The sequence below is a fragment of the Oncorhynchus gorbuscha genome, linkage group LG16 (assembly GCF_021184085.1).
Source record: "Oncorhynchus gorbuscha isolate QuinsamMale2020 ecotype Even-year linkage group LG16, OgorEven_v1.0, whole genome shotgun sequence".
NCBI classification, from domain to species: Eukaryota; Metazoa; Chordata; class Actinopteri; order Salmoniformes; family Salmonidae; genus Oncorhynchus; species Oncorhynchus gorbuscha.
In genome coordinates, this window is record NC_060188.1 from 40,762,898 (window position 1) to 40,775,204 (window position 12,307).

Below are 12,307 nucleotides of genomic sequence, written 5' to 3' on the forward strand. Positions count from 1 at the left end.
CGTGAAGCTATAAATGAGACCTGTGCTGACACAAGCAACTAACATAGACAATCACCCACAAACAAACAGTGAAACCCAGGCTACCTAAGTATGATTCTCAATCAGAGACAACTAATGACACCTGCCTCTGATTGAGAACCATACTAGGCCGAAACATACAAATCCCCAAATCATAGAAAAACAAACATAGACTGCCCACCCCAACTCACTCCCTGACCATACTAAATAAATACAAAAACAAAGGAAATAAAGGTCAGAACGTGACAACCCCAAGGGGTGCACATTTTGATTTTTGCCATAACACGACACAGCTGATTCAAATGATACAAGCTTCATGATGATGATGATTTTTTAATCAGGTGGGTGCAAAAACCAAATAGTGCACCCCTTGGGGTCCCGAGGGATCGAGTTTGGGAAACCCTGGCCTAGGGTTTCAAGCGTTAGTTGATTTCAAATGAAATCTTCAAGTTAACCATTAATATGTTGGATGCATGTCTCCATCTCAAACTAAAGCTAAAGAATAGGACTAAATCAAATCCAACTTTTTTTAAATTTAAAGTGCATTTAAAGTTTTATTAGATTAGATGTAGTATTATTATTTAACATAGATTTTTGATTGAGATGGGAGACGTGAATCCAAAATATAAATGATTAATTTGTAGATAAACTGGTTATTGAATTGTGTTAGGTTGTCAACGCAACTAACCATCAACATTTGAAGGAGATGTATCTTCTGCTTGGTTTCATCTGTGCCACTGACTTAGTCTGGCTTTAATTCCAGTTTGTCTACAAATTCATTATTTATATGTTGGATTTACTTCTCCATCTCAACCAAAAATCTAAATGAAAGACTAATAAATAAAATAAAATAAAACTTTAAATGCACTTTAAAGAATATTTGTATTTATTTAGTCCTATTCTTTAACTTAGAAGTCAGTGGCACAAAATATACATCTCCTTCAAACGTTGATAACTGGTTGTGTTGATAACCAAACCAAACCAATAAAGTAAATTGACTTGTCAACAAGTACAACATGATATGATATGTTGGATGCACGTCTCCAACGAAACTAAAAATTAAAGTTAAAGAATAGGACTAATCAAGTGGCTCAGATGAAACTATCCAAGCATTAGTTTGATATTTGGTTGCGTTGACAACCAAACACAATTGAACATTACTCTTGTAATACAGTAATTAGCCTAAAGTTAAGGCTATCTTAACGAACTATTGTGAAAGTATTTATTCAACCTTAAAATGAGTAACACATCCATGGCCACATTTTGAGGTTAGCCTATTGTAACTATACTGAACTTAAATATGAATGCAACAGATTTTTATGGAGTTACAGTTCATATGAGGACATTCAAATGAATCAATTAGGCCCTAATCTATGGATTTCACGCCTCATAGCCGTCTTTGTATCAAAGATAATTGTGTAGTCTAGAGCGATTTTCTAGGTTCGCTAGCCATCTATTGTCGTTCTTTTAACGCAACGTAACGTAAACATCACTGTTAGCTAGCCTGCTAGCCCCCGAATAGCAACACTGCAGAAACTATTACACTCAACGGAACGACTTGATTAGTGTAGTGTCAACAACGCACCCACTGCCAGCTGGCCTACTTCAGCAGTACTGTATCATTTTAATCATTTTAGTCAATAAGATTCTTGCTACGTAGCTTAACTTTCTGAACATTCGAGACGTGTAGTCCACTTGTCATTCCAATCTCCTTTGCATTAGCGTAGCCTCTTCTGTAGCCTGTCAACTATGTGTCTGTTTATCCCTGTTCTCTCCTCTCTGCACAGACCATACAAACGCTCCTCACCGCGTGGCCGCGGCCACCCTACTCTGGTGGTCCCAGCGCGCACGACCCACGTGGAGTTCCAGGTCTCCGGTAGCCTCTGGAACTGCCAATCTGCGGTCAACAAGGCAGAGTTCATCTCAGCCTATGCCTCCCTCCAGTCCCTCGACTTCTTGGCACTGACGGAAACATGGATCACCACAGACAACACTGCTACTCCTACTGCTCTCTCTTCGTCCGCCCACGTGTTCTCGCACACCCCGAGAGCATCTGGTCAGCGGGGTGGTGGCACCGGGATCCTCATCTCTCCCAAGTGGTCATTCTCTCTTTCTCCCCTTACCCATCTGTCTATCGCCTCCTTTGAATTCCATGCTGTCACAGTTACTAGCCCTTTCAAGCTTAACATCCTTATCATTTATCGCCCTCCAGGTTCCTCGGAGAGTTCATCAATGAGCTTGATGCCTTGATAAGCTCCTTTCCTGAGGACGGCTCACCTCTCACAGTTCTGGGCGACTTTAACCTCCCCACGTCTACCTTTGACTCTTTCCTCTCTGCCTCCTTCTTTCCACTCCTCTCCTCTTTTGACCTCACCCTCTCACCTTCCCCCTACTCACAAGGCAGGCAATACGCTCGACCTCATCTTTACTAGATGCTGTTCTTCCACTAACCTCATTGCAACTCCCCTCCAAGTCTCCGACCACTGCCTTGTATCCTTTTCCCTCTCGCTCTCATCCAACACCTCCCACACTGCCCCTACTCGGATGGTATCGCGCCGTCCCAACCTTCGCTCTCTCTCCCCGCTACTCTCTCCTCTTCCATCCTATCATCTCTTCCCTCCGCTCAAACCTTCTCCCACCTATCTCCTGATTCTGCCTCCTCAACCCTCCTCTCCTCCCTCTCTGCATCCCTTGACTCTCTATGTCCCCTATCCTCCAGGCCGGCTCGGTCCTCCCCTCCCGCTCCGTGGCTCGATGACTCATTGCGAGCTCACAGAACAGGGCTCCGGGCAGCCGAGCGGAAATGGAGGAAAACTCGCCTCCCTGCGGACCTGGCATCCTTTCACTCCCTCCTCTCTACATTTTCCTCCTCTGTCTCTGCTGCTAAAGCCACTTTCTACCACGCTAAATTCCAAGCATCTGCCTCTAACCCTAGGAAGCTCTTTGCCACCTTCTCCTCCCTCCTGAATCCTCCGCCCCCTCCCCCCTCCTCCCTCTCTGCAGATGACTTCGTCAACCATTTTGAAAAGAAGGTCGACGACATCCGATCCTCGTTTGCTAAGTCAAACGACACCGCTGGTTCTGCTCACACTGCCCTACCCTGTGCTCTGACCTCTTTCTCCCCTCTCTCTCCAGATGAAATCTCGCGTCTTGTGACGGCCGGCCGCCCAACAACCTGCCCGCTTGACCCTATCCCCTCCTCTCTTCTCCAGACCATTTCCGGAGACCTTCTCCCTTACCTCACCTCGCTCATCAACTCATCCCTGACCGTTGGCTACGTCCCTTCCGTCTTCAAGAGAGCGAGAGTTGCACCCCTTCTGAAAAAACCTACACTCGATCCCTCCGATGTCAACAATTACAGACCAGTATCCCTTCTTTCTTTTCTCTCCAAAACTCTTGAACGTGCCGTCCTTGGCCAGCTCTCCCGCTATCTCTCTCTGAATGACCTTCTTGATCCAAATCAGTCAGGTTTCAAGACTAGTCATTCAACTGAGACTGCTCTCCTCTGTATCACGGAGGCGCTCCGCACTGCTAAAGCTAACTCTCTCTCCTCTGCTCTCATCCTTCTAGATCTATCGGCTGCCTTCGATACTGTGAACCATCAGATCCTCCTCTCCACCCTCTCCGAGTTGGGCATCTCCGGCGCGGCCCACGCTTGGATTGCGTCCTACCTGACAGGTCGCTCCTACCAGGTGGCGTGGCGAGAATCTGTCTCCTCACCACGCGCTCTCACCACTGGTGTCCCCCAGGGCTCTGTTCTTGGCCCTCTCCTATTCTCGCTATACACCAAGTCACTTGGCTCTGTCATAACCTCACATGGTCTCTCTTATCATTGCTATGCAGACGACACACAATTAATCTTCTCCTTTCCCCCTTCTGATGACCAGGTGGCGAATCGCATCTCTGCATGTCTGGCAGACATATCAGTGTGGATGACGGATCACCACCTCAAGCTGAACCTCGGCAAGACGGAGCTGCTCTTCCTCCCGGGGAAGGACTGCCCGTTCCATGATCTCGCCATCACGGTTGACAACTCCATTGTGTCCTCCTCCCAGAGCGCCAAGAACCTTGGCGTGATCCTGGACAACACCCTGTCGTTCTCAACTAACATCAAGGCGGTGGCCCGTTCCTGTAGGTTCATGCTCTACAACATCCGCAGAGTACGACCCTGCCTCACACAGGAAGCGGCGCAGGTCCTAATCCAGGCACTTGTCATCTCCCGTCTGGATTACTGCAACTCGCTGTTGGCTGGGCTCCCTGCCTGTGCCATTAAACCCCTTCAACTCATCCAGAACGCCGCAGCCCGTCTGGTGTTCAACCTTCCCAAGTTCTCTCACGTCACCCCGCTCCTCCGTTCTCTCCACTGGCTTCCAGTTGAAGCTCGCATCCGCTACAAGACCATGGTGCTTGCCTACGGAGCTGTGAGGGGAACGGCACCTCAGTACCTCCAGGCTCTGATCAGGCCCTACACCCAAACAAGGGCACTGCGTTCATCCACCTCTGGCCTGCTCGCCTCCCTACCACTGAGGAAGTACAGCTCCCGCTCAGCCCAGTCAAAACTGTTCGCTGCCCTGGCCCCCCAATGGTGGAACAAACTCCCTCACGACGCCAGGACAGCGGAGTCAATCACCACCTTCCGGAGACACCTGAAACCCCACCTCTTTAAGGAATACCTAGGATAGGTTAAGTAATCCCTCTCACCCCACCCCCCTAAGTTTTAGATGCACTATTGTTAAGTGACTGTCCCACTGGATGTCATAAGGTGAATGCACCAATTTGTAAGTCGCTCTGGATAAGAGCGTCTGCTAAATGACTTAAATGTAATGTAAATGTCTCTGCCTTTAAAATAAAGGTAGAGACGCAGATTTTAAAAAACAGTATCTGGTGTGACCACCATTTGCCTCATGCAGCGTGACACATCTCCTTGGCATAGGCTGTTGAGTGTGGCATGTGGAACGTTGTCCCACTCCTGTTCAATGGCTGTGCAAAGTTGCTGAATATTGGCAACAACTGGAACACGCTGTCGTACACATCGAGCCAGAGCATCCCGATTCGCTCAATGGTTGAGTTGTTTGGTGAGTATGTGGAATGGACATTTCCAGGAAATGTGTACAGATCCTTGCAACATGGGGCAATGCATTATCATGCTGAAACATGGGGTGATTGCGGCGGATGAATGGCACAACAACAGGCCTCAGTTGCCATCGATAAAATGCAACTGTTCGCAACGTTGACATCAGCAAACTGCTCGCCGACATGAAGCCATACACGCTGTCTGCCATCTGCTAGGTACAGTTGAAACCGGGATTCATCCGTGAAGAGCAAGCTTCTCCAGCGTGCCAGTGACCATCGAAGGTGAGCATTTGCCCACTGAAGTTGGTTACGATGCCGAACTGCAGTCAGGTCATGACCATGGTGAGGACGCCGAGCACGCAGACGAGCTTCCCTGACACGGTTTCTGACAGTTTGTGCAGAATTTCTTCTGTTGTGCAGCTGTCCGTAACGTCTGCGTCCAACTCACACTCCCAAACACTTTAGATCCCAGGAAAGCAGCCGTCTTTCCAGCTCACTCACCAGATACCAATCACCGGAATTCTAATCACCTGTTCACACACCTGCATGTCATCATCCCACACTATTTAGTTCAGTTCCATGCACCCTATCACTTCTAGGTATTGTTTGTTTTGAAACACACTTTTTCAGAGCTCTGTTTTTCCCATCCTTCTCTCCTCCCGTGTATGATAGTTTTTGCCTGCCTCATTCACAACGCCTTTTGCCAATTCCCTGCCTGTACTGTTGCGATACCAAATTCTCTAAAATGATGTTGGATGCAGTTTATGGTAGAGAAATTAAATTAAATTATCTGGCAACAACTCTGGTGGACATTCCTGCAGTCAGCATGCCAATTGCACGCTCCCTCAAAACTTGAGACGTCTTTGGCACTGCACTGTGTTGTGTGACAAAATTGCACTAAGTGCATTTCTGTAATGATCATGCTGTTTAATCAGCTTCTTGATATGCCACACCTGTCAGGTGGATAGATTATCTTGGCAAAGGAGAAATGCTCACGAACAGGGATGTAAACGCACTTCTGTCCCCAAAAAATTGAGAAATACGCTTTCAGCTCATGAAACATTGTATCAACACGTTACATGTTGCGTTTATATTTTTGTTCAGTGTATAAATGTCTTGTTATGTAATGATAGAAAGCGTTCAAGATAGAATGAAGGTCTATGGAGATCTATAAAATTGCTATAATAATCTGTGTAGAATCTCGAACAGCATTAATCACTTGCACTATGTACTTTTAATGTAATCTCAACAGCAATCCAGGTCATTTGGTTGTGCTAGATGAAGCACAATTATAACACATTGTTGTATATATACAAAATATCAGACATTGTATTTCCATTTGAAATTTGTTGTGCTTTGAAATGGTTGAAAGTGCAGTGATAACACATACTGTATACACAAAATATTAGGAACTTGCTCTTTCCATGACAGTAACTGACCAGAATAATCTAAGTAAAATATATGATCCCTTATTGATGTCACTTGTTACATCCACTTCAATCAGTGTAGATAAGGGGAGGAGACAGGTTAAATAATCATTTTTAGGACTTGAGACAATTGAGACATGGATTGTGTATGTGTGCCATTCAGCGGGTGGAAGGGCAAGACAAATTATTTAAGTGCCTTTGAACAGGGTATAGTAGTATGTGGCACACTTGTTTGTGTCAAGAACTTCAAAGCTGTTGTGTTTTTCACACTCAACCGTTTTCCTTGCATATCAAGAATGTTCCACCACCTTAAGGACACCCGGCCAACTTGACGCAACTGCGGGAAGCATTGGAGTCAACATGGGCCAACATCCCTGTGGAACGCTTTTGTCACCTTGTAGAATCCATGCCCAGACAAATTGAGGCTGTTCTGTCGTGGTCTCAACTAACTGATGAGAGTTAGATTAGTAGAATATAGAAGGTACAAGTTCAAAATTTGGTTGTGCGTCAGCAGTTCAGCAGTTTTTCTCTACACTTTTCTCTACCCTCTTAGAAGGGTTCCAAAATCATTCTTCGGCTGTCCACATAGGAGAACCCTTTTTGGTTCCAGGTACATGGAACTCGAAAGGGTTCTACCTGGAACCAAAATGGGTTCTTCAAAGGGTTCTCCTGTGGGGACATCCGAATAACCCTTTTAGGTTCTAGATAGCACCTTTTTTTCGAAGAGTGTTATTTTGTCAGTCACTGACAGTCACTCAATTAGACAATGTCAGCTGTGGATTTTTAGATTGGTAAATTAGCCAGTTGTCTAAACTTGTAATCATGTCCAAACACCGACCGGGCACACAGGGTACGTGCCCAGGGGCCGTGACCTCCAGGGGGCCCGCATTGATTTTGTAAGTCACTCTCACTCAGATATCATTAACAGGGCATAAATCATGGCAATATGTGCAGAATTGCAGGAAATGTGCTTTAAAACGGCATAAAAGATTCAAGGCCCCATGGCAAAAGGAGTAAAATGGCATAAATAGTGTTATAAAATTGCTAAAATGTCTCTCCACGCCATTGGATAATGTGTAGATCTGCAGGAAATAAACTTGAAAAATTACATTTTTCTCTCTGCCGTCAAGAAGGGGGCCACTAAAAAATGTTGCCTGCTTGGTGGGGGGTCCCCCAACCAAATTCCCAAAGGGCTAGAGCCAGCCCTGGGGTGAATAAAGGCTGAAATGTCATTTATAAACATTTCTACCAAATATGACCAATATTTCCATGTTGAAATGACACGATCTGCCATGTAGGATGCGGGTTTACACCTCTCTCTCTCATGCTTCCTCCCTTTCTCCATCTTCCTCATCCCCTGCTCAACAGATTATAGAAAGAGGAGGTTATATTTTGGTCTTCATGTATGAACATGCTGGCTGCTGTTTTTGGTGCTTACTTCCTGGTAGGTCAGCAACAGGAATGTGCAACACAGGAGCTAGCAGCCATGGTACTGATGTTCAGCACTGGGATGGATAGAGCGACAGGGTGGGGGGTGACACACATTCCTCTCTGCCTCAGTATGTGCCTCGTGATCATATAAATGGAGCAGAGGGAGGGGGAAAAATAGATCCATTATTTTGGCTTCTGCCTAGACCTTTTGTGAGCAGCTCAGCCCTTGAATGGGAGCGATCAACCAGCCATAACGATCCATAATGGTTTTTCTGCCTCATCCACAAGTCTAGAAGCGTGCCTCCGGTCGGGGCTCCCCCTGCCCGGCCCCCCAGTGCTGCCCTGCCACCCTGGCTGTGAGTAGAGTGCAGTCAGCGGAGACGGAGGGCCATGGCTCTGAATGGGACAGCGGAAGACCCCATGAAAGGAGAGGACGCAGCCACTGAGACAGGGGCCTCCAAACAGCCTGCCTGATCACGCAAGAACAAGGGCGTCGAGCAGGGGCCTCATGCCAGATGACCACTCAGGGGAAATATGCTCCTGCCTGTCTGTTTCATGTTTATATTACGTATGTAGCTCTTATGTGCATTGGTGTTATATATTATACATGTATTATACATTAGTCATTAGTATTTCTTACCATATTGAGAAATCAGGCCATCCAGGTCAACCGCTGCTGGTCAGCGAGACAGAGTGTAGGAAAATAGGCAGATTGACTGTGCATTCCATGTTCATTTATGCCAATTCAAGTGGTCTTTCCTTGCTTCACTGTGGGTTTGTCTGTGAATTAAAGACCCTTATATACAAGGGGGAGGACACTAGTGTTTTGGTTAGAGGGCTCGCTTCAAGTGCCTCAAGTTTACCATTCTGCTAACGACTCCTGCTGGATTATCATACATTTTTGGGAAGGGGGAAATCAAGTAGCCGTGATCATTTTACAGGGCGAGAGGAAGCGGCCCGGAGAAGGAAAGGAACCAGACAAATTACTGAATGAGGGAGCATTGTGGATGGCCCATATACCAATTAGACCTGTCACTCCCATTCACCAGCAGGTAAGAGAGAGAGAGAGAGAGAGAGAGAGAGAGAGAGAGAGAGAGAGAGAGAGAGAGAGAGAGAGAGAGAGAGAGAGAGAGAGAGAGAGAGAGAGAGAGAGAGAGAGAGAGAGAGAGAGAGCAGCTTTTATGTTCATAGATGCACCAGGTGGCCCCCTCTCCCTCTCCCCCCTCTGCCTGAAAAAGTAACACAATGAGGCTAATCGCTCAGAATCCACAGGGAATCCACAACTCAAGTGAGCTTTTCTCCTGCTCGGCAACCCAGAAAAAATACAGTTGGGCCCTGGGAGTGTGGACAGAGCTCCAAGTGAGATGTTGGAGAGGTATTGTTTGAGAGATCGGTTTTCAATGCAAACAGATATCATAAACTTCTGGTGAAAATATAAAAGTGATGAGGTTTCCTATTACACAGGAAAGAAGGAAATCCAGAAAGGATATCTGGGGTGATTTCTGTCTGTGTAAATGTCTCAGTCCCTGTAAGAATAACTCCCATTCTGTTCCGCTTCCATTAACAGGGCTCAGCCTTCAAACATCTTTTTTTTTAAACCAAATCTTGGGAAAAATCTCAAAACTACTGCTCTGGGTAATTGTTTTCTCTTTTGTCTTTCCTTTGTATGTAATTCATTTACATTTAAGAAAATTACTTTTGGGCTTGGGTCGTGGACGGACCTGGTATTCTGTAGAGGAATGCTGCTCTTGAAAAGTAGTTATGACTTAATGAGAATTCCACTTGCAGCAGGAAGGAAGGGTTTAGAAAGTGTGTCCCTCAGCGATTTGGGTGAATGTTAATCACGATGTCTTTCGCACACACGGAAGGGTCCAGTCTGGGCCCTGCTCTGCTCTGGGCTGTACAAGCACACAAAAACGACACATGCAGAGAGAGACAGAGAGAAGGAGGGAGGGAGGGAGGGAGGGAGGGAGGGAGGGAGGGAGGGAGGGAGGGAGGGAGGGAGGGAGGGAGGGAGGGAGGGAGGGAGGGAGGGAGGGAGGGAGGGAGGGAGGGAGGGAGGGAGGGAGGGAGGGAGGGAGCTTAGAGCTGATTGGTTTCAGATGATATACAATCACACAAGGTTGAGTTAAAGGAGAAAGGACTCTAGGAGTCTTCGTATTCCTGTCATTTCCTGATAGCCAGAGTCCACAGCATCAACTCCAAACAACATATGGATATAGTTTGCTGGTGCTGTTCCACTGTGGGATACATGAGTTCTCCAGACTTGTATGTGACCGCTTACTTGCAATGAGTTTATGTTCCTCCCTCCATCTCTCTCTTCCTCCATCCCTCTCACCCTCCCTCTCTTACTCTCTTCCTCTTTTCCCCTCTCTCTCTCCCTCTCTCCATCCCACCCTCCTAGTCTCTGACGTGAAGGACACCAGGCCTCCGGAGATCTTGTCCCAGTGGAAGAAATGCTCTCTGCTTCTTTTTTTTCCATAACATATTATTTATATCTGACAGGCCTCCTTGAGACAAATGGCTGCCATATGGAGACAGGGAAAACTCTCTGTCCCTTCTTTTTTTCCCCGTGTGTTTCAGCTTTTGAAATTTCAATCACGTTTTTTGTTTCAATTGTTTTTTTTCTCCTGAGGATTTAGCTCTGGCTTCTTAGAAGGCATATGTGAGAAGTGTGCAGCTTCATCATGTTAAAGGACATATACTGGAGTGCAGATACACTACAGCACTCTAGTTTAAACCATGAGCGCTCTGGCACCAGAGCAAATCATATGTAGCAAGTTTATACTGTACCAGCATGGCATAAATCTTTGAGACTTGTTCATTTAAACAAATTACAATGTGATCTATAAAGAGCAACTATTAAAGTGTAATCAGTTCAAATACTAGTATGGATGTTTCTATTCTCAGCAGGACAAATTTACAAGGGAATCTTATTATTTCCTACATTATATTCTCTATACATCCCTAGAAAAAAAGGTGATATCGAGAACCTAAAATGGTTCCCCATAGGAGAACCCGTTGAAGAATCGTTTTTGGTTCCAGATAGAGGACAGTATCCAAAAGGTTGTTGTTTCGAATCCCCGAGCTGGCAAGATGGAAAAATCTGCCATTGAGCAAGGCAGTTAACCCCTAACAGCAACCTAGTGATGTGGATTGTCGATTAAGCTTTAGCCCAAACAGCTACCTCTCCCCCTACTGTATTTCTTTATTTATTTTTCTCCTTTGCACCCCATTATTTCTATCTCTACCTTGCACATTCTTCCACTGCAAATCTACCATTCCAGTGTTTTACTCGCTATATTGTATTTATTTCGCCACCATGGCCTTTTTTTGTTGCCTTTACCTCCCTTATCTCACCTCATTTGCTCACATTGTATATAGACTTATTTTTCTACTGTATTATTGACTCTATGTTTGTTTTACTCCATGTGTAACTCTGTGTCATTATATGTGTCAAACTGCTTTGCTTTATCTTGGCCAGGTCGCAATTGTAAAAGAGAACTTGTTCTCAACTTGCCAACCTGGTTAAATAAAGGTGAACATAAATAAAAGGTAGCCCCTCGCACCTCTCTGATTCAGACGGGTTGGGAGAAATGCAGAAGACATACTTAGGTTGAATGCATTCAGTTATGCAACTGACTAGGGACCCCCTTTCCCTAGAACCTTTTCCACGGAGAGTTGTACCTTTGACCAAAAAGGGTTATCCTACGTCGACTGCCGAATAACCCTTTTCTTCCTAAGAGTGTAGATGTCCTATATCTTATCATATTGTCTTCCTATATTGGGATTTTCCGATTTGCTGTCATTCTACATCAGTCATGCATATCACACAGGAAGAATATCCGGACGTGTTACTCCTGTTTAATGGATGTTTATTGAGCGGCTGTGTCACATATCTCCTCCCAGCAACTGGGTTAAACGTCTTCACCTAATCGCATTATATTGGAGGGATTGACAGGACGACCCCAAGTGACATAACATGCCTTTCCTCCGGAGTGAGAAGTGACCAGTGTTTTCCCAGTGCAGCATCCATCCTATGTTCTTCAAAGTTATTTCTCCCTCCCAGTATGAAATGCCTCTCATGTCCTGGCCCTGAGGGAACAGCTGCTGGGGTAGCTATTCCCCCTGGGCCTCTCCCTCCCCTCCCTGAATCTTCCTTCCTTCCTCCATCTCTCCTCTAATAGCTCCCTTGTTCCTGCAGGACAAAACTGTCCCTTTGTGGCTGCTCTCAGAGCAACATTAAAAACAGGAATAGAGAAATTGTAAACAGGAGGCTTTTGGCCTAGAGGCCAAGGCATACACGAGACCTCTGAGGCCTACTTCATGCTAAGCAGAGAAACAGACCCTTGTTGCTA

General features: G+C 45.9%; 1 long non-coding RNA gene across 1 annotated transcript; it reads left to right on the top strand.

The window, feature by feature from the left end:
* The first annotated feature begins 8,304 nt into the window (after positions 1-8,304).
* On the top strand, positions 8,305-10,736 carry LOC123999238. Its single transcript, XR_006832412.1, has 3 exons — positions 8,305-8,517; positions 8,891-9,001; positions 10,354-10,736. It is a non-coding gene; the product is annotated as an uncharacterized LOC123999238 (long non-coding RNA).
* The last annotated feature ends 1,571 nt before the right edge of the window (positions 10,737-12,307 follow it).